Genomic DNA, 27,635 nt, shown 5'->3' with positions numbered 1-27,635 from the left:
AATATAGAAATTTGGTATGCTAGGATCAATAACTTTAACTTAGTAGGATACATTGACTCAAACTATGTTGGTTATAAACTAGATAGAAAAAATATAAGTGACAACTGTCAATTGTTAAGTCAAAGTCTAGTCAGTTGGGCTAATAAAAAGCAACATTATGTTGCACTATCAACTATTGAAGTAGAATATAGCAATGGGAGAATATATAGCTCAATTATTATGGATGATGCACACACTAAAAGACTTTGAACTAAACTATAAAAATACTGAAATATTATTTGACAACATAAGTTCAATTAACTTAACCAAAATTTTATACATCACTCAAGAACAAAACATATAAAAGTCAAACACCATTTCGTAAGGGATCATGTAGTTAGGAGAGAAATTGTACTTGACTATGTTGAGTCCAAGTCAAATCTAACTGACAATTTCATAAAATCCCTCCCAAAGGATAAGTTTAGCATACTTAGAATGTCAATTAGGAATATGTTTAGTAGAATAAGTTTTTTTTATAAATTTATGTATTTACAGTTTACTTATTTACTTGCAAAATGGATCTAGCCTAGATCTTACCTTAGAAATCATGCATCTATAGTTTTAAGGAGTTACTGCATCTCACAACACATAGGTTTCACTTGATTGTCTACTAAGATACGTAGATGGGTGTGAGATGTTAGGACTTGATTCTTGATTCCATATGTTAACTAAGTGCAGCAACATGAATCAAAGGCCCCCGGGGCAAGGTTGAGTTCGCTAGTGTGGGGTAAAGTTACTATAATAAGACAAGGATTTGAATCTCAGCAAAACCGAAAAAATTATAGCTTGTCGATTTACCTCCTCATAGATGGTCATGGGACCGACCGTATGAGGCCGCTGAGATGATAGATTCCATCTTTTACTACAATCAACATCAATCAAGAAGTATCAATATAAATTGATCAATTGGATGACTAACTTCCAATTAGACTTAATGATCATTTAATATTATTTGAGTCAATGAAAAAAAAAACTATGACATTCTTTTTAGTACAATTTATTATTAGATTATTTATTTCTAAATATTATATTTTTTTAATCTATAGTCAACTAATAATTCTTTACAATGATTAAATTCAAAATGGGATGTTTGGACTCTAAAGATTTACCTAATCATGCCTAATTGTTTAGCTTTAAACTGCATATCTGTAGCTTGCTTAGTTTTAATTGCTTAATTTTAATTAAGTTTAGCTTGAAAGTATTGATATAATTTTTAAGTGTTCAAGTTTTATAATTTTTAATATTGTTAAATATTACTTGAAAATGTTAATTTAAAAAAAAAATGTTTTTAGAACATGAAAAAATATGTTTAGAATTTTAAAATATTTTTGAATTTTGAAAAATTTTGTTTTGAATTTCAAAATATTTTAAAAAATTTGTTTGGAGGAAAAAGAGAAAAGGGATGGGCCATTATGGCAATGACACAAAGATGTAGGACTATAAATGAGCTAAACGTTCATAAATAAATTTGGTATTTAACTTGATAAAAATTTATTTATGTTCGTTCAATATATATATAAAATCAATTAAATAAATAAACTTGAATAGCTCGTTAAACTAACTAAATAAGCTTAAACACATATGTGTTTAGCTCGTTAATATTCATAAACAATATTCGTGAATAATGTTCGTAAACAATGTTCATGAACCATATTCATTAATAAAAATTTTATCAATATACTAAATAAATAAAATAAAATAAAATAATTAAATTTAAATTATCAAACTTAATAATCAATTAAACAAGTAAATATTTCAAACAATCAAGAGCTCGATAACATCTAAACGAACCAAGCTTAAAACAAGCTTAAGTAAAATTTCAAATAAGCTCAAGCTCATAAAAATTAAATCAAGCCAAACTTGAATAATCATTTTAAAAACTTGATTCATTTTAGGCTTGGCTCAACTGGATTACTTTATCAAACAAATTTGAACACCTTAAAACTTGGCTCAATTCATTTATAGCCCTAATGAGACATAGAGAAAAAACGAAAGGAAAAGATGAAAAATATTATAATTTATTTTAACCTGTTGAAACCGATTTACATTTATAGACAGCCTCTCAAAGCTAAAATCTTCATTTGGACAAAACCATCGAAGAGTATGGCTTTTAGCAAAATAAAGATTAAAAAAAACAGTTTGGCTTTTAGTAAAATAACTAGAGTACAAGGTAAGTGGAAGCGCAGTTACTTTCCATTCCTTTATATTAATAATATTTTAAATGATGTTCCAATATTACATATTTATTAGGAATGATCTAATATTAGAATCTGTCAAAATATAACTCTTAATAAAATTCTACGCGAAGGCAAAATAACACTATTCTTCTAGAATTCATACATTTCTTAAGAGGTATAGCATGGACACAGCGTTATTACCAATGGTACTATAGGTAAACTGATACTTTGACAGTTCTATGGCAAAATGATACTTGGCCCAACTTATAACTTAAATTGGGTTAATTTTTGAGCTGAAGTCCTCACAGATCCTGTAGTCATAATCAGCTGGTCTGCCATTATAGGTGTATGAAGCAGAAGAATAAAGTCTATGGCCCATGACATCATTATGGAGAAACAAACAAAACTGCAAGTGAAAGGCTTTAGAAAAGAAGGATCTATCAATTTTGGATAGATGTTCAGCCATGTAAAGCAAGCTTAATGTTGCACTTATTCTCCTCCTTTTACCTTATTTGCCATCATCAATAACTTGTACAGTGAGGTAACATATCACTCCCTTTCTTCGTCTGCAATTCACTTCTTTATTCTTCTTGCCTTAATCCCTGTAAACCTGATAAATAAACTATAATTGAGCAGTTCGAAAAATAAGAAAAAACTATCCAATCAGGTATATGGAACCATCACACAGTGAGTGACGAATTGACTGATAAGAGTGAAATAGTCCACTTTGGTTCTACTTTTCTGGCATCATCACAAGATGATAGAGGGAAAAAGACTGATAACAGAGGATGGAGCAAATAATACAGCTTAACATGATCCGAATGACAAAATACTGGAAGTAAAAAATATATAAAGGCCACTGTCACGTAAAAGATGAAAACAGTCTAAAATATAAATAAACATGTCACATTGTACTTCAGTATCTTAAAAGTTCAAAGTGATTTGCAGGTCATCTAGCATACATGAAAGTGAGTTAGCAGTGCAAAGAAAGATTCTTGCCATTTGCCATCGTTGAAGCACATGCAGCAATTGTATACAGGCATTTACAACCCCTCATTGTACAAGTAGGTAAATGTTATCATTCAAGCTTCCTGATGTTCCCTATGTAAGCTCTGGAATTTGTGTTGTGATGATCAGCCCTAATGTATAGCTAGGAACATTAGGGAATTTTACTTTCAAAGTTCTGAAAAAGTAAATTCTATGTTAAGAGTGCAAAAGAAAAGGCACAGTACAGACATTGTATTCCATTAACTGTATTTCTCCAAGAAAATTTTCCTCTTGCCTCAATAATGAACTTCTTGCAATACAAGATAAGGCTACGTACAATATACTCAATGTGGTCCGACCCTTTCCCAGGATCCGCATTGACAGAAGTTTCGTGGACTGGACTATCCTCTATATAAACTTCTTATGGTAGATTACAAACAATATGAAAAGATATGAAAAAAAAATTACCTAGAAAAGAATGTAATCATCTGTATCAACTAAAAATTTGTTGCAGCCACAAAAATTCACGATTACCTTTACCAATATATTGAATATTTGATCAAAAGTAAGATACACAAAAAAGCATGTCAACAGCAAAACCTACCGTCTTTATAAAGTGTTGCACATGCACAGGAACATTTAATCATCTGCCATTGTTGAAAAACTTATAGCCAATATGATCACTTGGACAAATGCCTACCACGTCGTCGAGGCGATAGTACCATTGTATGCTGCAATGATCTTGGCTTATCTCTCTATTAAGCTGTGGAAATTATTCACACCTGAGCAGTGCTCTGGAATTAACAAATTTGTGTCAAGATTCTCAATTCCTCTGCTTTCCTTCCATGTCATCTCAACCAACAATCCCTATCAAATGGATGTTAAACTTATATCTGCGGACATATTACAGAAGTTGTTAGCCATGTTCCTATCTACAATCCTATGCAGTGTATGGTCTAGAGGGAATTTTGATTGGCTGATCACTGCATTCTCTTTATCCACACTACCCAACACCTTGATTGTAGGGATCCCATTATTGAACAGCATGTATGGTGACGAAGCTGCAAACTTCATGGGTCAGATAATTGTGTTACAAAGTTTACTTTGGTATACTCTTTTATTATTTCTTTTTGAGTTCAGGGCTGCCAACCAAATCATTTCAAGTCCACCTACAAACACAGGTATGAGCAAATAATTTGATTTTCAATTGGTTTTCGCGTCAAAGATTTGTTGCATCTTCTTGCATTGAAAATCAAATGAGCAATTAAGATGCCTACTAAATAACAAAAATTTCAGTATATAACTGAGAACAAAACTATTTTCGGGAATCGGGTGTGTAGGCATAAATATAGTACTGCTCTAACTAAAGTTAAGAACCCATATATTCTTTTATGAAGTTCTCCACGCATCACTGTAAACATGTAAAAGGCAGATAACTTGTCATTAATCCATATAAATATAGTACTTTGTTGTGCGTGTGAGAACTTATCTGAAAGCTATTTCATTCCATTAGTTATAACCATCTTTGAATTATTTTCTCAGTTAAATGGTTAAATGGTTTGTTACTTTCAAATTAAGGATGAATGTCTCTAATAGACTGTAGCTTATGAGTGTCTGGTACCTTTAACTCAACAAGTTGTCGTAAATGAACTAAAAAGTAAAAGATATTAAACTGCATCTTATTATGTACAGTTGAGCATATCTTAGACACACAAGTTATTCAAGGTGGTAAGAAGAAATTTCTTCACATCCTCCAAATGCCCCCCAAATTACAAAAGGTGGGCATGAAAGATAAAAAGAAATGTCTCCACAATGCTACTATTCAATAAATAGTAATCATCTTATATTCATACATTCATAAATATAGTGTTGGTGTTATCTGATTTATGATATTCACAATCACGTATCCATTTAACTCTTAATTTTAAATAATGATTTATTTCCAAATTATTTATTATTAAAAGGGCACTGCTCTTGAAAAGGAACAACCTTAATTCAATGGGTACATTAAAGATGCATTTGCAACCATGAAAAAGAAACCATTCTATTGGTTCCATGCACCATTAAAAGTCTAAATCAGGAGGAAAGGAAACTTCTTTAAGTGTTCTCCCTTAATTTTTTGTTCAACCATATTTGCAAGTCTTTCATTAAGGATGCTCAACATAGAAAGGGTTTACATAAATCCTCTGCACTAACGTGCTGATTGTAGAGAAACATCAGTTATATGTTTGGCTCAAAAGACTAGAATCAACCCAAGTGAAACGGTTGAATCATTGGGACAATCAATTTTTTGCTTGCCACCTAGTTCTATTCCTCTAAAAACTTTATCATAATGTTTTTATTAGATTTGTTTCTCTTGATCAAAACTGGCCAAGTATATAATTAATTGTCTTAGATTTTTTTTAGAAAATAATTAATATTATATGGCACTATCATAAGAAGTTGAATATCAGTGCTATTAGTTCTACAATAATGAATCTAAAACAAAAAAAATGGAACATTATTCAAAGAATGAAGTGAAAAAACAATAGAAGCAACTTCCTTGTAATATAAAACTAAATAAATTTCCTACGGCAACAAGTTGACACAAGCATAGTTTCGACCTAATAACATATTCCAATGTTTCCAATAATTTTGCATGGTGAAATCTTGATTGCTACAATTCTCTGTCTTTAGTTGGCAATATAACTTGTCTTAACTAGCACCCTGATGCAATTTAAATACAGTAGAAATACCTCTTAGAAACTAAATTACTTCAGCAAGAATAGTTCAAGATCTAAAGTTTAGTTAAACAATCTATTTTCACTATTTTTGTCAAATGTAATCAAGGTTTGCAATCTTGTTTTATGTCAAAGTTCTAACAATTAGTTGGAACAAGATTGTTCTCATATCGACTAGTGTATCATGTGTTTGCATGAGTTAGTAGTTGAAGAATCTTCGTTTCTCTATTGTGATTCATTATATCATGTCATTTTGACGTTTGACAAGTTTGAGCCAGCAGATTTCGATTACCTATATTTGAAATTCTAAAATGTATTATAGGTCATTGGATGATGCTAAGTTGAATGAAAACAATTAAATATAAGTGTGAAGTAATTTGGAAGTATTTACTTGGGGATGTGTAAAGTTTGAAAACTACCTGAGAGCCTATGTGGTCTGTATTTTGGATTCGTGAATAAATGTTTTTATGCATACAATAAGATTCTAGGATAAATTATGCTTTCCTAAAGAGCCTGTCCTTAAAGTCATCAGGCATTAGTAAGATATTTGGGTCTGTTACTTTAAGATAAAAAAGGAATCAATCAGAAACTATAATTAGGTAATTAGGCTAATTGACAACTTACCTAATTGATAGATATATTACCTAATATATACAAATAATATAGCAACTTATATATATACAAATATGGTAAAATATATATATAATATTCCTCTTCAAATTGGAGCATAGATATTAATCATACCTAACTTGTTATAAAGATAATCGACTCGAACTTCATTTAAAGCTTTTGTGAAGATATCTCTGAGTTGTTCTTCAGTCTTCAAATATCGTGTAGAAATCAAGTTTTGATGAATTTTCTCACGAACAAAATGACAATTAATTTCAATGTGCTTAATTCGCTCTTGAAACATAAGGTTCGATGCAATATGAAGAGTTGCTTGGTTGTCACATCATAGCTTTGCTAGTAGTGAAATTTTTAGTCCTACTTCAGTCAAGAGTTGATATATCACATTATCTCACACAGACTATATCATAGCCCTATATTCTGACTCAGCACTGGATCGTGATACAATGTTTTGCTTCTTACTCTTCCATGAGACTAAATTTCCTCCAACAAAGATACAATAGCTTAAAGTAGATCTTCTATCCATTTAAGAACCTACTCAATCTATATCTGAAAAACATTCAATATGATCATGCCCATGATTTTTATATACGATACCCTGTCTGGGTGCTCCCTTTAAGTAACACAAAATTTGTTCTAATATTGTCTAATGATGAACAGTTAGAGATGATATGAAATGACTGACAACACTAACGAATATGCAATATCTGGACGAGTTACAATAAGGTAATTCAACTTCCCAACCAACCTTTGATATCTCTCAGGATGTTCAAATAGTTTCCTATCTCATGTGAGGTGCATGTTCTGAGTCATTAGAGCACTACAAAGCTTTGTACCCAATTTTCCTGTCTCAGTTAGTAAGTCAAGGACATATTTTCTCTGAGATAGAAATATATGTTTTTTATTCCTCATAACCTCAACACCCAAGAAATATTTTAGTACCCCTAAGTCTTTCGTATGAAACTGAGTATGAATGAAAGATTTAAGAGATGAGATTCTCATAATATCACTTCTAGTGATAACAATATCTACATACACAACTAATAGAATGATACCCACTATTGACTACTTGTAGAACACAAAATGGTTAGACTTGTTTTTCATCATACCAAATTTTTCAACAGCTTGACTAAATTTTCCAAACCAAGCACGAGAACTCTATTTCAAACCATACAAAACTTTTCGAAGACAATAAACTCGCCCTGAATCCCCCTAAGCAACAAAATCAGGAAAATATCAAGTTGATGTAAAGGTTAAATATGAGTAGCAGCAAACAGATGTCAACTTTGTAACAGGAGAAAAAGTGTCAGAATAATCTACACCATAGGTTTGAGCATAGCCTTTAGCAACAAGACGGGATTTTAATCTGGCAACTGATCTAGGAATACTCATTTGCATCCAATAGCACATTCTTCTGAAGGTAGATCAATCAAGTCCTAAGTGTCATTGTCATCTAAAGCATTCATCTCCTCTATTATTACATCTTTCCAACCAGGATGAGTTATGGCCTCACGAACAATTTTAGGAATAGAGATAGAATCAAGTGAAGTAATAAAAGAACAAGAGGAAGATGACAAGTCATTATAAGAAACCAAAGAAGTAGGATAAGTACACTAGTGTTTACCTTTGCGTATTGCAATAGGAAGATCATCACTCGGGAATCGATCCGGTGGTGAAGTAGTAGATGCAGGACATGAATCAAGAGGTTGACGCCTAAAGTAGACTTGAATAATAGGACATTTGACAGGAGCCGATTCCGGGACGAGTACGAAGGATGTGATAGAATATATCAATAAATCATCATCCTCCCTTTGATGAGTCAGGATAGGTGAGGATGAGAAATAAGGTGGCTTCCATGAAAGTAACATCAATTAAGACAAGATATTTGTTAATATTGGACAATAATATCTATAACCTTTCTAAAAACAAGAATAACCAAGAAAGATACACTTCAAAGACTTGAGATATAATTTAGTAACATGTCGACGAACATCTTGAAAAAACAAGTCTGCCAATTATCCTAGGGTTAATAGGATATAACGATTTATTGGGAAAAAAGATTTTGTAAGGGATCTCACCATGAAGAACAGAGGATGGCATGCAGTTAATAAGAAAATATGATGTACAAACTGTATCAGCTCAAAAAAAATGTTTGGGAACATTGATTTGAAATAAAAGGGCTCATGCAGTTTCAAGAAGATACTTGTTTTTATGTTCAGCCACACCATTTTGGGATGAAGTATCAACACAAGAAGCTTCATGAAGCATGTCATTCTGACTCGTATAAGACTAGAAGGAACTGGGCGTATATTCTTTAGCATTATCACTTCGTAAAATACAGATGGACAGCATTGAACTGAGTTTTAATCTCAGCACAAAATGCACAAAATAGAGGAAATAACTCAGAATAATTTTTCATAAATCTAACCAAGTTACATGAGAACAATAATCCACAAAAGTAACAAAATACCTAAAACCAGGTTTAGACAAAATAGGATAAGGACCCCAAATATCAGAATGTACTAATTCAAAAGGAATAGTAGAATGTTATTTATTCTAGGACTTGAACTAAGACAGTGATGTTTTGCAAACTGACACGACTCACAATCTAATAAAACATTTTATCATATTGTGGACAGTTTTTGAGAAAAGGAAGAGATGGATGTCTCAACCTATAATGAGCCTCAAAAGAAGTAATACTTGAGCAAGCAAAATAATTTGGAGTGGTGTATCAAGGATGTAGAGGCCTCCAGACTTATGTCCTTTACCAATAATCTTCTTCGTCAAAAGATCCTAAAATAAGCAATGTTCAAGGAAAAAATGTGATGCAACCGTTAATATTATGAGTTATTTGACAAACAGAGAGAAAATTAAAGGATAAATTAGGTAAATATAAGATAAAGGACAAAGGAAGCAAAGGGGTAGAATTGATTGTGTCAGACCTACAAACACAAGATAGAGACCCATCAGCTAAAGTAACAATAGCAGTGTTAGCTTTGAATTGAAAAATAGAAAAGAGACTAGAATTATCTATCATATGATCTGTGACACCAAAATCAATGACCTATTTGGAGGATAAGGAAACAAGACATGCGTTGCGTTTACTTGAATCAGCAATAGCAGTGACAAAGGAAGATGAAGACTTGAGTGATTCCTGATATAATGAGAACTTGGCAAATCCATCCGCATAGAAAAGAACCAATTTATCGGAGACATCATTAGTGGATGCAATATGGGCCAAGTGTTTTTGCTGATTTTTTACTGAAGCTCTAGCTTACGACAGTAATTGCACACAATACCATCAGAATTTGGCATTCGAGTTTGAAAGTCCTGGGAACCTCCTCCTTTGTTTCCATTATGACTACTAGGCACATAATTAGTATTACGACTTACTAAAGCATCACTAAGGGGAACAGATGCAATACTTTTTGTACAGATAATGCGACTAAATATATCTTGTAAAGAGGAGACCTCAGAGCCAGAGGGAACTTCTGACTTAGCTGACTCAAAGTCAAGAGATAGGCCAGCGAGGAAGCTCATGATAGTCATCTACTCTCGTTAATGTTGTCGAACCTTCACATCAGGGCTGGAGGATAATAGCATATTAAGTTTCTTATATGTTTTCTTGAATGCCATAAAATAATTGATTAGAGGCCCATCTTGTTTTTCCACATGGTAAAATGCTTTGCAAACTTCATACATACGAGAGAGATTCCCTTTTCCAAAGTATAGAATTTCAAGTAATCCATTAGTTTGATCAAACCAATTACCACGCTATCAATACAATTTTGAATCTGAAGGAATAGCCCCCGGAGCAAGGTTGAGTTGGCTAGTGCGGAGCAGAGTTACTACCATAGGATAAGGGTTCGAATCTCGGCAAAGTCAAGGAAAAAAAGCCCTCCTCCACACTGGCCAACTACAGCTTCCCGATTTACCTCCTCATGGATGGTCGTGGCACCGACCGTGTGGGGCTGCTGGGGTGGCGGATTCCACCTTTTGCTACCATTGAATTTGAAGGAAAAACTGAGCATCCTCACTTAAGCCATGTCTACTTCAAATCATCTTAAGGAGGGTTATCAGTCAAATGACCATCTTTGTCAATACTTTATAGACAAAGATGAACAATCTTACTCCAATCCAAATAGTTTGAACCATTTAACTTATAGTTCGTGATTTTAGGCATCACTGGCACCACATCTGTCACAATAGAGGGCTTATTTTCAGCCATAATAGAGGGCTTATTTTCAGCCATAAGCTTTTATCCCAAAGGAAGTCAAATAAGAGACGAAGGAAGAATTCTCTGATTTCTATCAAAGGAAGATCAAAATGCAATGGCTACTCAGAGCAGAATTCTTAGACTTCTCTATTTTTCTCTTGCCTGCGTTAGGGCTAGAGGTGGCGGTGTGAGGCAACAGCAAAGGAAGAAATAGAAAACGATCGTGGAGTTGTTAACACGAACACTTTTGCAACCAAAATTCATTGTTGAGACCAAGGTCGTTGACGAGACGACTTTCAGAGGCTCGTGCCCTTCGTAACTATATCACCACATGCCTGTCATTGTTGTCGTCGTAGGTGACGGCAAATCCAAGAGAAGGGGCGCGGCAGGAAAGACAATCTAGGAAGATTGCAAAACCCGGATCTTGAAGGAAATCGAAGGAGAAGAAATGATTGAGGTGGCCAGATCTTCTGTCTAAATCAGTGACGAGCGCAACTACAAGCGCGAGAAGATCGAAACATGGCACCGAGTTGAACGTGAGAAGAAGACGAAGACCTAGCACTGCATCGAGAGCGAGGAGACAACGGAGACCTAGCATCGCGTCGAGAGCGAGAGCGAGAAGAAGACCAACACCAAGTCCCATGCCGCACGCGAGAAGTGAACAGTTGGGCAGCGAACGCAAGGAGATTCGCGTGATGTGTTGACGAAGAAGAATGGGCGGCTTTTTCATACGTGGACAGCTCTTCTTCTGCTATGATACCATGTTTAAGATAAAAAAGAATTCATAATAACTTTATTGAAAAGTGAACCATATTTATATAATCAACCTTAGTAAACTATAATTAGGTATAATTAATATATACAGATACGGTAATATATATATATATATATATATATATATATATATAGATAATAGGGTCAAAGGGCCTCATTTTCCATTTCCAATATCAAACTTACTCAATTTAGAGAGCTGAAAATCATTGTTAAATACACTGTTAAGCATTAAAGGCCCAACTAGCCAACTCTTCCATTAATTCAATTGTTTGGTTTCCACCTATGGGGAGCAATCTAGTTAAAGGCCCAACTAGCCAAATCATCTAGAAATCCTAGTTTAAAGTTATTGGAATGTTGGAACTTGACGAAGTTTAAGATAGGTTATCATCAGCAGAAGAGCTCCCCAATGCTTGAGCTTGGCCGCCGCAGTAACCAAGTTTAAGGATTAGCATTGCACATTTAGACAATGTCCTTAAAGTTGGTAATGTTGGTCAGGATCAGTACTGATGGGGCCTTAAAAGATGATGATGGGCAGCAAAGGAGCTTGGCCATCATTTCCAAATTTATGGTGATGTGTGCGGTTGATTATCACAATATTGGGATAAATGCAAAGCTAAATTAGAAAACTAAAGAAAATGGCTAAACAAATTTAGAATTGAAAAAGTCTATCAAATATAAGATGACTAAGGATATTTTTCATCTAGACTTGTGAAGCATTCTAAAACTTATGAGATGCCATCGGTGCATGTAGAGGCTATAAGAGACCATAGTGAGAAGAGACCGGAGAATTGGTCATTCAGGAAAGACGATGTTCTCTGTCATTTTTGTAATTGGTATTAAAAGGAATAGGTTTATTGATAGATCTCTTATACAAGAGGTGGGAGCGCACTATCTGTCTCAGTTATCATTATACCTTTTTATCATATTAGAATTGGATTCTCACTATAGATAGGCTTTACATCGATCCACGTTACATTTCTCTTCTTTTTTGTGATTGTGCTATTCTACCAAGGGAGATGAAGAAAATCTACCATTCAACCATGTGGCGGAGGCAATTTTGCATTCTAAAGACACAAAGTTTAGATCTACATGTGGTGGTATGATAAAGAGAATTTTGGCCAACATTGATATGGTTTTCAAAAGATCAAGTGGTATCAAAAGCACTTGTCATATTACAAATTACTAATGATCAGATCAAAAGGATCATTTAGAGAGAGGTGAATAGATAATTCACAAAAATTCTTAATAAACAATCACAAAACTCAAGAAAAATGTTAGAGATTGGTACATGAGCTTGATATGAGATTAGTATGGGAAAATGTAGCAAAAAGTAAAACTAAGATACTTGCAATAAAAAAAAAAAAGATTGCTAGCGTACTTACAATATTAGAAGTGAAAAATAAAGAATAGAAATAAAACAATGTTAAACAGACAAACTTAGCATTGTTCAAAGACTTTTTTTACTTCATAGTCCATATTGTATTAGTGTGATACTTTCCCAAAGGAAAATTTTACTATATAAGAGATTGGACAACGTTAGTCTTTACAAGATAAGCATATCTAGATCTTTGGATTGCTTTTGAAAATAGATAATAAATCCTCACGATTGTGCTTAGAGGATGACAACTTCTAAACAATTTACTCAATATTAAGATCAACAATCTCAAGATTAGGCTTAAAGGATTACAACTTCTAAATCAATTTAAGATATATGACCACAACAACCAAGCCTTCTTTATCCTTTGCAATATGGATCCTCTTACGCCATTAAGCTCGATCCCCTGGTCCTTATCTATATTTAAATTAATTTTATCTTATTTTATCGTTGCTAACTAAGTCTTCTTTGATCTCTCTTCCTCAATTAATATGCATATTTATCATGGTCTCATATCGCCTAATTAGTGTATCTATTAGTTGCCTAAGTACACATCTTAAACGTATCTATCAGAATTTTCTCTTAATAGGCACAACCCTGACTTTTTCTCTAATTTTCTCTCTTTTTATCACCATTCTCATATGTTTGCACATCCATCTCAACATCCTCATTTTTATGACTCTCATCTTTCATTTGTGTGCTTGATTCATAGCCAACATTTAACTTCATATAATATAACAAATGTAGCTGTTATTTTGTAAAATTTTCCTTTAAACTTTTAAAGTACTTTACAATCACAAAGAACAACTGACGCCCTCTTCCATTTCAATTATCCACTTGTATCCTATGTAAAACATCTTTATTAACTCCTCTATCCTTTTCAAATAACAATTATAGAGCTAACTTGTCTATATTAACAATTATTTTACTATGTCTAATGTTAATAAACTTAAACTTCATGTATTATGTTTTTACCCTACTAAGTCTAAAACTTTTACTTCTAGTATTTCCTGCCAAGATTCGAGCTTAGTATTTCTTCCTTCACGTGTCTCACCGATCAAAACAATCTGCAAACAACATGCACCATGGTAACATGTCTTTGATGTATCCAATGATTTCATTCATGACTAATATAAAAAAAATATAAATAATTGATGTTTGACATATCTCTATGTTTATAGGAAATGAACTTCTCTCCTTGAAAAAATAGAAAATTAAGTATTGAAGAGAAAAACAAAAATTGAAAACCCTAATCCTGCCCTAAATAATGTAAAATGAAGCACGATGTAAGGAAAGAAGTTACTAAAAGGAGCTTAATTTGCATAAAAGGAAGAAATGTTAGGATTGTGAGGAAATTGGCCTAGATGGCTAGAGTGGGTGAATAATAGTTGGCTTGTAAATAAAACTTTTACTCTTACTAATGTATTAGTTAGGTCATACAAACACAAAATTATGTAGTAGAATTAAAACATAACTACATATTAGCGCATATCAACACTTACACAACAATGTAATGTGGTTCATAATGTCCATTCCTACTCCACGACCTATAAAGTGAGTCACTCATTCATTATCTTTCTCCTTCTTGGATACCTTTTGGAGGTGAACATACCTCTTACAACAATGATATTACAAGATCAAGACAAGTAAGAGCTAAGAAGATATAGGCCATGAGTATAATAGAAAGGCTCAAGAGATTTTCATAATCATTATTTCACCAGGTTTTGAATGCTCCTCTTAATCTCCATTTGCAGCCTTCTACATCTTCAACTTTAACTTTCTAATGCTATTCTATCACTAATGTCATTGATAAGTCGATTAGATCCATCATTAGTTGACAATCTTCAGTTTGTCAACTATTACCTTAGTCAACTCTTCCACCATCAGTTGACTATTCTCTAATAAACCCTAGGTCATTCATCCATTGCAACTTTTGTGTCAAATTAACTACTACTAGTTTACTCGCTAACTCAATCGACTACCCAATTTATAGGATTGTATTGTACAACTAGATGGGTGAAAAGTCACATCTTAAATTTGACATTTGTTTGATTGTTTGTCACTACACTTTGTTAGTTTGTGCAACATAAATACATAAAAGAAATAATACATTGAAATAAAGACAACAATAACACCGATTTTACTTAGTTCGAAACTCCAGTTCCTACTCCACGACCTATGATCCACCCTGATAACATTAGTGTCTTTTCTCCCTTTTGAATACCTTCTCATGGCAAATAAACCGCTTATAATTCGTATTTTTATCGCAACACAAGAAATATAAGAATACAAAAACAAAAACAAAAGAAAAAACTACAGTCTGAAATGAAAATTAGAGAACTAAAATTTAAAAAAAAAACACTTGTTGCTTCCTTTTTTATTGCTCGTTGTAGGTTGCTCAAGATAGTCCTAAAATGCAACAACTCTCTCCTTGAAACCAATCACGTATCAAAATCTCCATGAGATCAACTTATATAAGCTATTTTCCTACTTTAGTTGATTACAATCTACTTTTTAATCAACTAGTTGCCTTAGTCCATTAATAGTGAGCTGAGGGGGGCAAGGTGTCATGGTTAGGCCCTCGAGTGATATATCAGAGATCTAGAGTTCGAGACTCGACTACAGCGTATTATTGAGAATTTTTCTCCTTAATGGATAGCGGACTTGAGAATGTTGGCTGTCAGAATGGATCTTCATATGCATTTCCCCGATTTACCCCGGCGGCCGATGGGAAACTCTCGTGGGGCCGGACCGGTCGCCCCAGGTTCGACGTTACCTGACCAAGTTAATCATTAATAGTGCTTCTAATCGGCTAGCTTTTGTCACGTATAGCGCCTCGTCTAGATCTGAACCTGTTCTTCCACTGATTGTGTTTGAGTCGATTAAAATGTCACTTTAATCTACTAGACTAGATAAAATTTAAGACCAAATCTTGAGTTGACTAAGTCTCTAGTTGACTAGAAAGTCACTTTTGATCACTAACCATTTAAGTCAACCAACCATCTTACACGACTAGAATGTCATTTTTAGTTGACTAAACATCTTAGTAAACTAGAATATTATTTGTAGTCGAGTAGAATGTTAATTTTAGTCAACTAGAACCCTCATTTAGCCTAAACTCTGATTCTAGACAAAATATTTTTAATATATTTTCACACTATGAGAATCGGAACTGCAACACAAGGTTAAAAGTCTTACATTTAACAAAGCTATATAACGTATTGCTCAAAATATCATTCAACCAATTATGCCAGAAGTTAACTTTAACTTGCTAAGACTTTAACCTTTTAGAGTATAAGATGATAACGCTCACCTCAAGCACTCAGTGTCGCCGGTCCCCCGACTAGATACAGACAGATAAATCACGAGAAACGACCCTGTGCATGGGAGGTCAGGCACCCAATGAGGCATTTTGCACCCACTGAGAATTGACCCTAAGACCTATTGGAACAACCATCCATGTAATTACCAACAATGCCAATTTAACTTGCTGAGAGTTTAACGTTGCCTAGTATCTCAACCTACTAAAACTTCTTATGCCAAGAGACTCCTTGTCTCTAGGACTTACACCTATTGCCAACCTCATCACTAGGACTTCCGTTTGCTCAACCTCACTATTATGACATAGTCTTGCCCAACCTCACTACCAGGGCTTCCACTTGCTCAGCATAGAGTTCACTCTTATAGAACTTTCACATCGGCTTAGAGTTTTCTCCTCTAGGACACCAACTACCTAACATTTAATCTGTGATTTGTGAGGACTTCCAATAACCACTTAACATATTACTCAAACATCAAAACTCTAGACCATGGTCAAGCTTTGATTGGGTTACAACTTTGATCAAGGGTGAATTGCATTAATAATCTCCTCTTTTTTATGTTTAACAATATATTTAAGTTAGGTTTAACCATTAGTCCATCTTTTCATATTCTATGTAAAAACATGAAAATAGTTTCCTAATTTAAACGACTCATTCTTCCACTTTGGCAAACATCAAAAAGGTTCTCCATAACCTTCTTGATTTAAAAACTAACATTCAAGCTAAAATTTATATGAAGTTTCCTACCTTTTATCCCCCCCCCCCCCCATTGGTAATTTTCTAGGGGTTAGGTATTAACATGATACCAATTTAGATTCAAACTAAAATCTTGATTAAGATTCCTTGGCCTTCCATTCCTCACTTTCTATACCAATTGTCGTTATCAAAGGCCTTATATCTCTTTTTGTCAATTTATCAAAAACTCAACCTTGATTTTACCATTTCATCAAGGCAGGTCCCTCCCCCTTGTTCCAATCATCTTTTAAGTGTTTTTCTTAACCTAGGAAAGCCCCACCCCCCCCCCCCCTTTTTTAAGAAAATGCACCTCCCAAACCATAGGTCAATCAAGTAGCTTTAAGAAAAAACCTCCCCCGTAAAGCATACTTCCAAGTTTAGAGTCTCTCCTATAATGATTGCACCAACAATTATCTATTTCAACAATATTCATTATCAATAATCTCCCCAATATTTCTCTCAAAATTTCTGATCATTAGCAATTCCCATTCAATTTTGGGTTTATGAGGTTTAGGTTCAACCTTTAAGCTCCTTGGTCTAATGTTTACTCTCTCACCCCTTTTTCCCTTTTATTTGCACAAGCAAACTCCTTGTTATACATAACTATATTATAAAGTTAAAGATTTCCACTTATATAATTCTTAGCAGTCTAAAATTAGAAAATTATAAATAATTTTATATATTTTAAAAATTCATAACAAATCATGTATGCATTATATTATCTATGTCAAAAACTATCAAGATAAAATATTTTTATAAAATTTAATTAATGATTTACTAAAATTTTATTTAAAAATTGTCATGGTAGCCTCTATCATTGATAGCTAACACCAAGATTTTTAAAAATTAATTTTAAAATGATTTTCAAACCAATATCTAACCATGTATCCTAGCATCTCACTGGTTCTTATATGTATTAATACATAATACAAGGTAACTCTAAGATTTCGATGTATCAATGTTTTTGCGAAAAAAAAGGTCTTACCCCGGACACCCCACACGGCTAGCCCCACATCCATCTATAGAGAGGTAAATCAGGAAACCGAGCAAACCACCACATGGGAGGGTATTTCCACCAGCCACGTCGGAAATCGACCCTTGTCCATTTCTGAAAATCTACCATGTAATAACCAACTTGGCTATGCCCTGGAGGTTTTAGATGTATCAATGTTCCGGCCATATTAAGTGGTTATGCATATCTATCTATGACTTTTATTGACCCTCTAATCTAGAATGTCAAAAGGTGTTAGTTGTCCTTAATTGCATTAACATGGCTAAAAAGCGTATAAATCATAGCATGAATAATATGTAAACAAACCGTGGGTAACCTAAACTAGCATGTCATAAATCAAAAGCATACAAGTCATGAAAAACATATATCAATGATATAAACAAAAATAAACAATTTTCTAGTGTCAATTCTTTATGAAATTAAAAAAAAATTCTAATTATCTGGAATCTATGCAATGAGTATCATTTAAAGCATTTAAATTTTAAAAAATATTTTTTTCTAATTCACTAGCATGCTTCTCATCAAAATCAAAAATATCTACACTAGCATGTTCTCTATCATAATTATAAAGAGCATTATTGTAAATTGCACAAAAATTAAATGGAGGTACCTTGCGATTTACCTTAGCACTAGGCACCTCTCCTTGTTTAAGCTTCTTCTCATGTCCTTCTTGAATCTCCTTCATGGACACTAATTTCAATAATACCATTTTGCTTCAACATGAAGCACACTTTATGTTCTTTCCTCTTTCGTACTATGGGTGTGGATCTCTTAGGCACCTTCCTCAATGTAAGATACCTACTCTTATAGTGTCATTTTTCCATGCACTTAAAGCATACAATGTAGTCTTTATTATTATTTAAAAATTTTATACCTTCTAGTGAGAGATCTTCAATGCTCCAAGGGAGCGCATTTTCCAAGGGAGTGCACTCTCTTGTCTTTGGCTCTGGAGGTTGAAGCTTCTAGTTGCTCTAATCTCAATGGGTTCTCTTACTCCTCATTTTAGAATGATAAGGTCAATGAATCCTTGTCTCCCATCTTGATCATCTCTCAACCTCCAAATTGACTTGTTATTGGATGGATGGGTTCTTTTCTTGGGCTTATTCTTTTGTGTTAATGATGAATTTTCATGAAGATTGATTAGCTTAGCCCATATTCATGTGCACTTTTGTACTCACCTATCCTGCTTCATATATCATTAGGCAAAATATGTACTAATAATTTCATTTACCTTGTTGTTTGCCTCAAAACTCTAAAGTTGCTCCTCGGTCCACTTTTGGTCATCTAGGATTCTTCCTTTCTTGTCCTTAGGTGCTTCAAAGCCCTTCGCCAAAGAGAATGATTCCTCAATATTCATATGCAAGAGAATCTTCATCCTTGATCTCCAATAGTTGAAGTCTCCAAATCCGAATGATAGTGAAACTTGAATGTTATAACTAAGTCCATCTTCAAACTCAATTGGATCCTTTTTCTTCTAGTCTCGTGTTTGAAAGACTGTTAAACCTCTTCGGAGTCACTTGCTCTAATATCAATTGTAGAATATGTAATGTAACTAGAAGGGGTGAATAGACGCATCTCTAATTTGGCATTCGTTCGATGTTTGTTTCTACACTCTGTTAGTTTACATAATAATAAAGAAATAGTAAACATGGAAATGGAGACAATAATACCACAAATTTTACATAGTCCAAAACACTTAATTCTTACTCCATGGTCTATGACACTTTGGTGGGGCAATCTCAATAACATTGCTTCTTTTTTTTTGAACCTTCTAAAGGTGGAGAAACCAATGTTGTAAATGAGTCAAGTGAGGCAAGTTTTGTGTTGTTCAAGTTGTTTAATAAGTACTTAAGACAAACAAAGTCTAAAATGAAACATTGAAAGGATTGTTCAAGCTATGTTTGGTTTCTTTTTTCCAAGCTTGAGCATGGTTTTTGATCTTAACTTGAGCTTGGTTCATTTGGATGTTATCGTGCTCTTATTCAAGCTAATCTAATCAATTAAAACTTTTATATTTTTAAGCTTGTTTGACTGATTAGTGACTCTAACAAGCTTGTTTGTTTGTTATGAGAGTTTTTCTATTTATTTATAAGTTTAATAAAAGATTTATTGATGAGCATGGTTCGTAAGTTTTGTTCATGAACATTATTCATGAACATATCACAATCTTTGTTGATGAGAATTAACAAGTTGAAAAGTTTGTTCTTTAGTTAAATGAATTATTCAAGCTTATCCATTTAATTGACCTTGTGTATATTGAGTAAAAATAAACAAGCTCTTAACAAGCTGAATACCAAGCTTCATCATAAATGTTTGGTTCATTTACAGCCCTAGGATAAATCTATTACGATCCTTATTCTTACAACAATACAAAAGAAATACAAGAATACAAAAACAAAAGCAAAAAACTAAATTATGAAATGAAAATTACATAATCAAAATTGAAAAGAAACTTGTTTCTTGTTGTTTGATCGCTTTGGATCTCCATAGGTTACTCAAGATGGCCTTGGAATAGAGTAACACTCCTTGGAGCCAATCACGAACTATTGTATCGAAATCTCTATGAGATAGGGCGTATATAAGATTTCTTCTTACTTTAGTCAACTATAATTTTTTTTATAGTCAAGTCGACTACATCTGTCTCTTGGTCGACTTACTTTTGCCACGTAGACCGCCTTATCTAGACGTGAACTTGTTCTTCCACTGATTGTCCTTTATTCGACTAAAATGTCACTTTAGTGTACTAGACTAGATAAAATTTGAGACCGGATCTTCTATTGACTAAGTCACTAGTCGGCTAATCATTTTAGTCAATTAGAGTCTTATTTTTAATCGACTAACGATCTAAGCCGACTAGAATGTCATTTTTAATTGACAAGAATGTCAATTTTAGTCGACTAGAATGTTTTTTTTAGCTAAATAGAATTTTGATTCTTGATAAAGGACAGTGCACAAAGCTATCGCCAATGACGGATATCAGGGAAGGGTCAAACCATATTAGGTCTATTTTATACAGCCTTATCCTACCATACAAAAGGTTATTTTTGCAACTCTAACTTGTAGCCTCTAGATTACACGTCAACAATTTTATTGTTGTGCCAAAGCTCTCCTTCTTGATAAAATACTTTTAATATATTTTCACATTGTAAGACTTTATCATGCGACCACAAGATTAAGAGCCTTACTTTGTACCAACAGAGCTAGATAACTTATTACTCAAATGGATATAATTTTCAAACATATCATTTAACCAATTCTTCCATCAATCAACTTGGACCCACTAGGACTTTATCCTTTCTTAGTATCTCAATCTACTAGGACTTCTCGTGTCAAGAGATTCTTTGTTTCTAAGACTTCACCTATTACCTAGCCTCATCACCAGGACTTCCACTTGCTCGGCCTCACTATTAAGGTTTCTTCTTACCCAGCCTCACAAATGAAGGTCCACGTAGGACCGGTCAAAGTAGGGTGAATAGTCTTAAAAATATAGTTAGAAAAATCTCTTGCTTTTCAAACTAGCAAGGATAAATAGTTAAACAATTATAAATTAATTAATCAACAATATAAAAGAAAAGCGACAGGATTTACTTATTACAGCCTAGATGATTGTTAATCCAAAGCAAATAAAAGCGCTTTAAGACTCTCCTTCGTTGAAGGCGGAGAAGCCTCTTACAATCGTTGACAGCTCAGTAAGGAGTAGAATTTGATTACAAGTTATTGTTATTAACTCCTAGCTCCAGGATGATATTTATAGCATTCTGGGCAGATGTTACCGTTAGTTTCCGTGGGTTGGAGGCGCCTCCAATGACTTCCAGGGCGCCTCCAATGGATAAAATTATCCTCTTCGCAACGGTCATAGCAATGGTCACGGCAACTCAAGGCGCGTCCATTAGAGGCACGAGGGCGCCTCCAACATGGTTGGAGGTCCAACGCCTTCCACCAAAAGGCGTGAGGGCGCCTCCAACTTGGAGGCACCTTCCACCAGGCAATTCGACCAGTTAACCTTCAAAACTAGTTAACTCTTCTGAACTCTTCTTTAGGTGATGCTCCGACCATCCGGAGTTGAGCTCACCCGAACCAACTCTGACCTTCTCCTCGAGTAGGCTTCCTCCCCAGCTTCTCGTCCCTCGAACGTCACGCATGTCCTTCTCGTCCACCGGTGTACTCTTCCGTAGCTTCTCGTCCTTCGGATGCACCGAGTCTGTCGGCTCCCTTCCCATGTCATCATTCTCACTTACTGCGTCTTCTGCTCAACTTCTTGTGTTTCTAAGCTCCTACACACTCAAACATAAGGCATCAAAATCGCAGGACCTAACTTAACCTAGTTGACCACATCAAAACTAACCCGAAGTACTTACAACTAATAGGACTTTCACTTGCCCAACCTCATCACTAGGACTTCTACTTGCCAAGCCTCAAGTCACTCTTCCAAGACTTCTACACCTACCTAAAATTTAGTACCATTGAGTGTATGACCTGTCAAGACTTCCAACAACCACTTAATATTCCTCAAGCATTAAAACATTAAAACCTTAAAACCTAAGACCATTGTTAACCTTTGACCAAGTTGATCAATTTTGATCGGACTAATTTCACCGACACAATCAACTAGGCTCCAGATAAAAATATTTTTTACATAAGCCATCAAGCCTAAGTTGACTCACTAGTAGATTGGAAACACCTACCAATCGAGCCTCGTTTATGATCATTATCAAGCCTTTACTAAAATTGAGAACCACCTTCTCGTAAAATTATAAATCTATCAACTCTCACAACTCACTCATGAACTTACCTTTGTGCAACTTGACTTCGTCACCAAAATTATCTCCTTCTAGGTTATTTATCCTTTGAACACACCTAACCTTTGGCTCACTATGTCATCCTTTACTCTTTATATGCGTAGTTCACCTTCTTCAAGCTACCATCAATGTTACGCCTTGATACTTCTCATCCTGTGATTCCTTGTATGTCTTAGTTCATCCTTCTCTGATCTCCAACGGACCTCAAGCCACTAAACCTACCAATTGGTTATATCAAATCAAGTTTCATTAGCTACTCCAACACCACTATAATGTTTTTCATCCTATATAAAATATCTCATGCATCCTTCTCCAAACTCTACCAGACCTCCAAGTCATTGGGTGCCACGAGTCATTCAACACCACCTTAATGTTTCTCGTCCTGTGATCTCACAAATGTCTTCTGCAATCTTCTCCAACCTCCATTGGACCACCAAATCATTGAGCATGTTGCCTTGGTCATGCCAAATCATCATCCACACTTGACCTTATTAAGTCACTAACTCCATGAGCTGTGCATTCTAACAAGTTCTTATATAGCTTAGCACACAAATCAAATACACATACAAGGTCTAACTTTCTTTGATTAAACATCAAAACCAGCGTTCTAAATCACGGCTGAGGTGACCGCCTAGGTGGGAGGCGGGCATCAATCGCACCGCCTCAAGCAAAGGCGATGTTTTAAGCGGAAACTCACCTCCTTCCACCACCAACACCTGAAACTACCACCATTGTCGCCATTTCACCACCGCGGCACGTACGAACCCGTCGCCTAGTCCGACGATGAGTTCGGATGCATCGCACAAGCCTAGACCTGTCGTCCGAGCCCAACAACGAGTCCTGGCGATGCATCAAACTCGTCGCCTGACTGAAACAGAATATGCGATTTAATTAAACTTTAGGTTAATAATTTTAATAAATTCTAACTATGATTGGGATAATTTGAATAGATTTAATTAGAGCCTAATAAAATTATCACATTAATTATATATATATATATATATATATATATATATATATATAATTTTTTTTATTTTTTATTTTTAAATATTTAGATTAATTTTTTATTGTTAATTAATATATTTTATTAAATGTATATATAAGAATAATGACTATTTATAATATTATATATATAATAGTAAAAAAATCAACCACCTAGACACTACCGAGGCGGTAGGCGGTCATTGACCGCCTCGCCATCGTCTACCACCATTTACAACATTGATCAAAACCAATGATTGAGTACGATGATTTAGAGCAAGATTACACTAGCAATCTCCCCTTTTTATATTTGACAATATATGTAAGTTAGAAAAATCAACATACTCTTACAACAAAAAGAAGCTAAAGGGTGGTGAATAACATTTTTAAAGTTAATTTAAACATTGATTGAAATATGCAACAAAACAGATTTATTTTTTATTTAGTTTCAGAAGATCATATCAATTTAAATTATAGTTGAAAAATAATTATTTTTCAAAAGACTTGCGTGGTTTAAAAATATAAGTTCCTATTCCATGACCTATGACTCGCTAGCGAGTCACTCCTAGGAAACCACTATATTTTCTCTTTTTGGAAACCTTCCAAAGGTGGAGAAATATTTACAAAATCAAGTTTACAATAGAAATATAATTTGCAAACATTGTACAAAAGAAAATGAAAACATGGATTCTACCTTGCTAGTACACGATCATCCTCAACCTATCAAAACTTCTTATATTCAATCCATCTTGACGTATCAGGACTTTGTTTGCCAACACTTGTTGCACTTTTGATTTCTAGATACACCTACAAGACTTACCTTACAAATATCTAGTCACCTTGACCTATTTGAACTTTTGTCAACTCAACTCTTGTTAGTCTTTCACATTGTACCCGTAATGAAAATGTTAAGCTAACCTACATCTCTGCACACTTACATAAATATTAATCCAATATGAAACTAGCTTTAAACCTTTGTCATCTACATCAAACCTTATTCGATCACCAGGCATTGGTTTGCACCAATAAATACAACACAAAACCTAAAACAATGCTCCCCTTACACTGAAGCTCCCCTAAAGCTAGGAATTTTTCTAAAGAGATGAGGCTTCAAAAGTCTTGCCTTATCTCAAAGGTTCTCCTCCTTTGACATACATCAAAACGATGCACCAACAATTGTTAAACGCATATTTTCAATGATGATTAGTATCTTCTTGTTCGGGCACTTTGTATGGTAGGTCTCTTGTGGCATGTGAAGCAAATGGCGTGATTCTTCTTTTTTTTTCTTTCTTCAACCATTTGAATTAGTAAAATTATTGAATGCACCAAGCTTAAACCTATCAATCTAGAATTTCCTAACTTGAATATGCAAATCTCTCAATATTTGATACCTGAAACTTCAAGGACAAGTGTGATTGGGTTTTCAACATAGGCTCCCTAGGTAACTATACTAAGATTTAAAATTTTAAGTCATGCCAAAATTTGAGTCATCAGCCGGAATGATAAGGAGTTTGATTTCGATACTTATTTCATTAAATTATTATTAATAATATTAAATTTTAATTATTTGTTTTATAATAATTAATTAGATTATTAATATATAATACATGTTTGGCTTTCTATTATATTTATTAATTAATTTTAACAAAAAAAATTGCTACTTTAGTTGTAGTCTGTAAAAGTCTTTCATGTATATTTTAAGTTTAAATTAAACTTTAAAATAACTAGTAACTTTATTAATTTTATAAGAATATAAATTTAAAAAAATTAAAAATTAAATTCAATCTCAATCACATTTGAAAAATTTTAGATTTAAGATTTAATTTTGTTTTACTTTCAAATTTAATTGGCTTGAATTTTTTTTAAATAATTTAATATGATTAATATACACCTATTCCAACATTAAAATAAATTAACATTTTTCTTAAATTAATTAAATAAATTTTTAAGTTTAGAAGATACATATGGGAGAGCTCAACACGATGGAATTTTAGTTTTCTCTTCAATTGACCACAATTTCTCTGGGTTTCTTTTGACATTATAAAAGTTAACAACACTAAAAAATTTCACTAATGTTTAATAATTAATTTTATCCTATTTAAATTTTGTAATTCAATTTTTTTTTAATTTTGATATTAGGCAAATGTTGATTTAGGGTTAAGTGATGCTCCTTGAATTGACACAATTAAGTTCAACCCATTTTTAATTTAGTTCATCTAATTTAAAATTAATTTTTAAAAATTAAAATATATTTAATTAGGGTCACATTTTCACTCTCCCTTCTGTTGATGCTTATTTTCTCCCATGCTCATTGTTGCAATCACCCGCAACCACTCCCACAACTGCACCTACAACCACGCTCACCTTCCACCTACCACCTAGTTCACCTTCCACCATCACAAATGTGTCTGCGCAATCATTCCAGTAACCACTTGTAGCTGCTCTTCCTGTCATTCCCACAAGTCTCTCCTCTCCAGTCACTATATATTCTCTCTGTCGTGATTTTCTCTCTATTTTTGTTGAGACATGGGTGTCGAGGTGTCTGTTAGTCGTGATTCTTTCATGATTTCTTTGTTTCATAGTGAGCCTTTATAGAGCCAAAGTGTCTAAGTGTTGGTCGACAAGCAAAATGGTAAATTCAACCCATGCTAATCGACAACGACTCGGCACCTCAAACCATGAACTAGACTCCTACCTAAGTAGATACTTACATTCAATCACATTCTACCCTGGCCTTTAGTTATTCATATCCACTTCAAGTGCATCCCTTCGAGATCACAACTTTTTGGTCGAATTAACACATCCATCATCCTAGCTTGAACCAAGTCAATGTATACACTTAATCAACTCATTAAACCTAAACTACTCACTTTGAGCTGGTACCTCCTTTATCACCAGCCAAAACTCATGAGAGACTAACAATTACTTGGTACAAGGTTGTCATATCTTCGATCAGTGTATCAAGGAATTCATTATAGGTGTGGAGGTTGTGGTAAACTATATTACTTGAAGAGAAGAGATTTCTCTTCTTGAAGAAATCTTTTGATGTGTATGAAGCACTACAAATAAGGTTCTCTATAATTTCTTCATTGATGTTAAGAGGAGTCTAGGGTTGATAGAGAGATTTTTGTAGAGAGTGTGGAGTTGGTTCTCTGATTGTTATAATATTTCTTATAGTTTATAGGCTTGGATTCTCTCTGAAGTAGGATTAAAAGTTGAACCATGTAAATTAGCTCTTTTGTTTTTATTTTTTATGTTTGTGATATTCTACTAACAAAGATGATTCCCAAGTGGCTTTATAATACAAGTAACTTTGTATTATAGAGGTATCACATTTGGATCTAGAATTTGTAGTTTGAGAAAGTGAAGTCTAGCTAGAAGTGTTAGAGTAGTGTCCAACTCCATCAAGTGTTATCAAAGGCCATTGTGACCCCAAAACTAGTTTTGAAACCAAGGTTGTTAGGTCTTGAAGTCATGCATCTATGACTTGATAGTGCATGTGAAGGTTGTTGGTGCACAAGAAGCAATATAGGTGAGTTTCTTCATTGTTTCTCTATTAATGTTATGAATTTAAAGTTATTTTATAGAAATTTTGTACAAGGGGTGAGCAATAGGCCTTGTGAATTTTATTTAAAAAATCTTGTATTATATGGACTTGGATTCTCTTCTTGGAGTAGGCTTATATGAAATCTCATTGAATTTCTCTTCTTCCTTTTTGCATATTTATGTTATTCTACACTAGGAGATGAAAATTCCAAACCACCGCCTTATGGTGGAGGTGATTATGCATTCTAGAGGCGCTAGATTTGAATCTACAAGTATATGTTTGAGATAGGGAATTATACCGCCCCTAGGCTGTGGTGCAGCGGCAGA

At 33.9% G+C, this 27,635-nt stretch overlaps 1 long non-coding RNA gene across 3 annotated transcripts; it reads right to left on the bottom strand.

The window, feature by feature from the left end:
* Positions 1–2,297: 2,297 nt before the first annotated feature.
* Positions 2,298–19,990, bottom strand: LOC122045551. Of its 3 annotated transcripts, XR_006130015.1 has the most exons (4): positions 18,857–19,990; positions 18,605–18,780; positions 3,808–4,372; positions 2,298–2,826 (listed from the first exon to the last, which is right to left on the bottom strand). It is a non-coding gene; the product is annotated as an uncharacterized LOC122045551 (long non-coding RNA). The 3 variants fall into 3 exon arrangements; XR_006130014.1 differs by having other exon boundaries at positions 18,605–19,975; XR_006130013.1 differs by lacking the exons at positions 18,605–18,780; positions 18,857–19,990 and having other exon boundaries at positions 3,808–17,200.
* Between the last annotated feature and the right edge of the window lie 7,645 nt (positions 19,991–27,635).

This window comes from Zingiber officinale, chromosome 2B, assembly GCF_018446385.1.
Source record: "Zingiber officinale cultivar Zhangliang chromosome 2B, Zo_v1.1, whole genome shotgun sequence".
Lineage (NCBI taxonomy): Eukaryota > Viridiplantae > Streptophyta > Magnoliopsida > Zingiberales > Zingiberaceae > Zingiber > Zingiber officinale.
The sequence above is the reverse complement of the archived record's forward strand: the minus strand, read 5'-3'. Positions and strand labels throughout refer to the sequence as shown.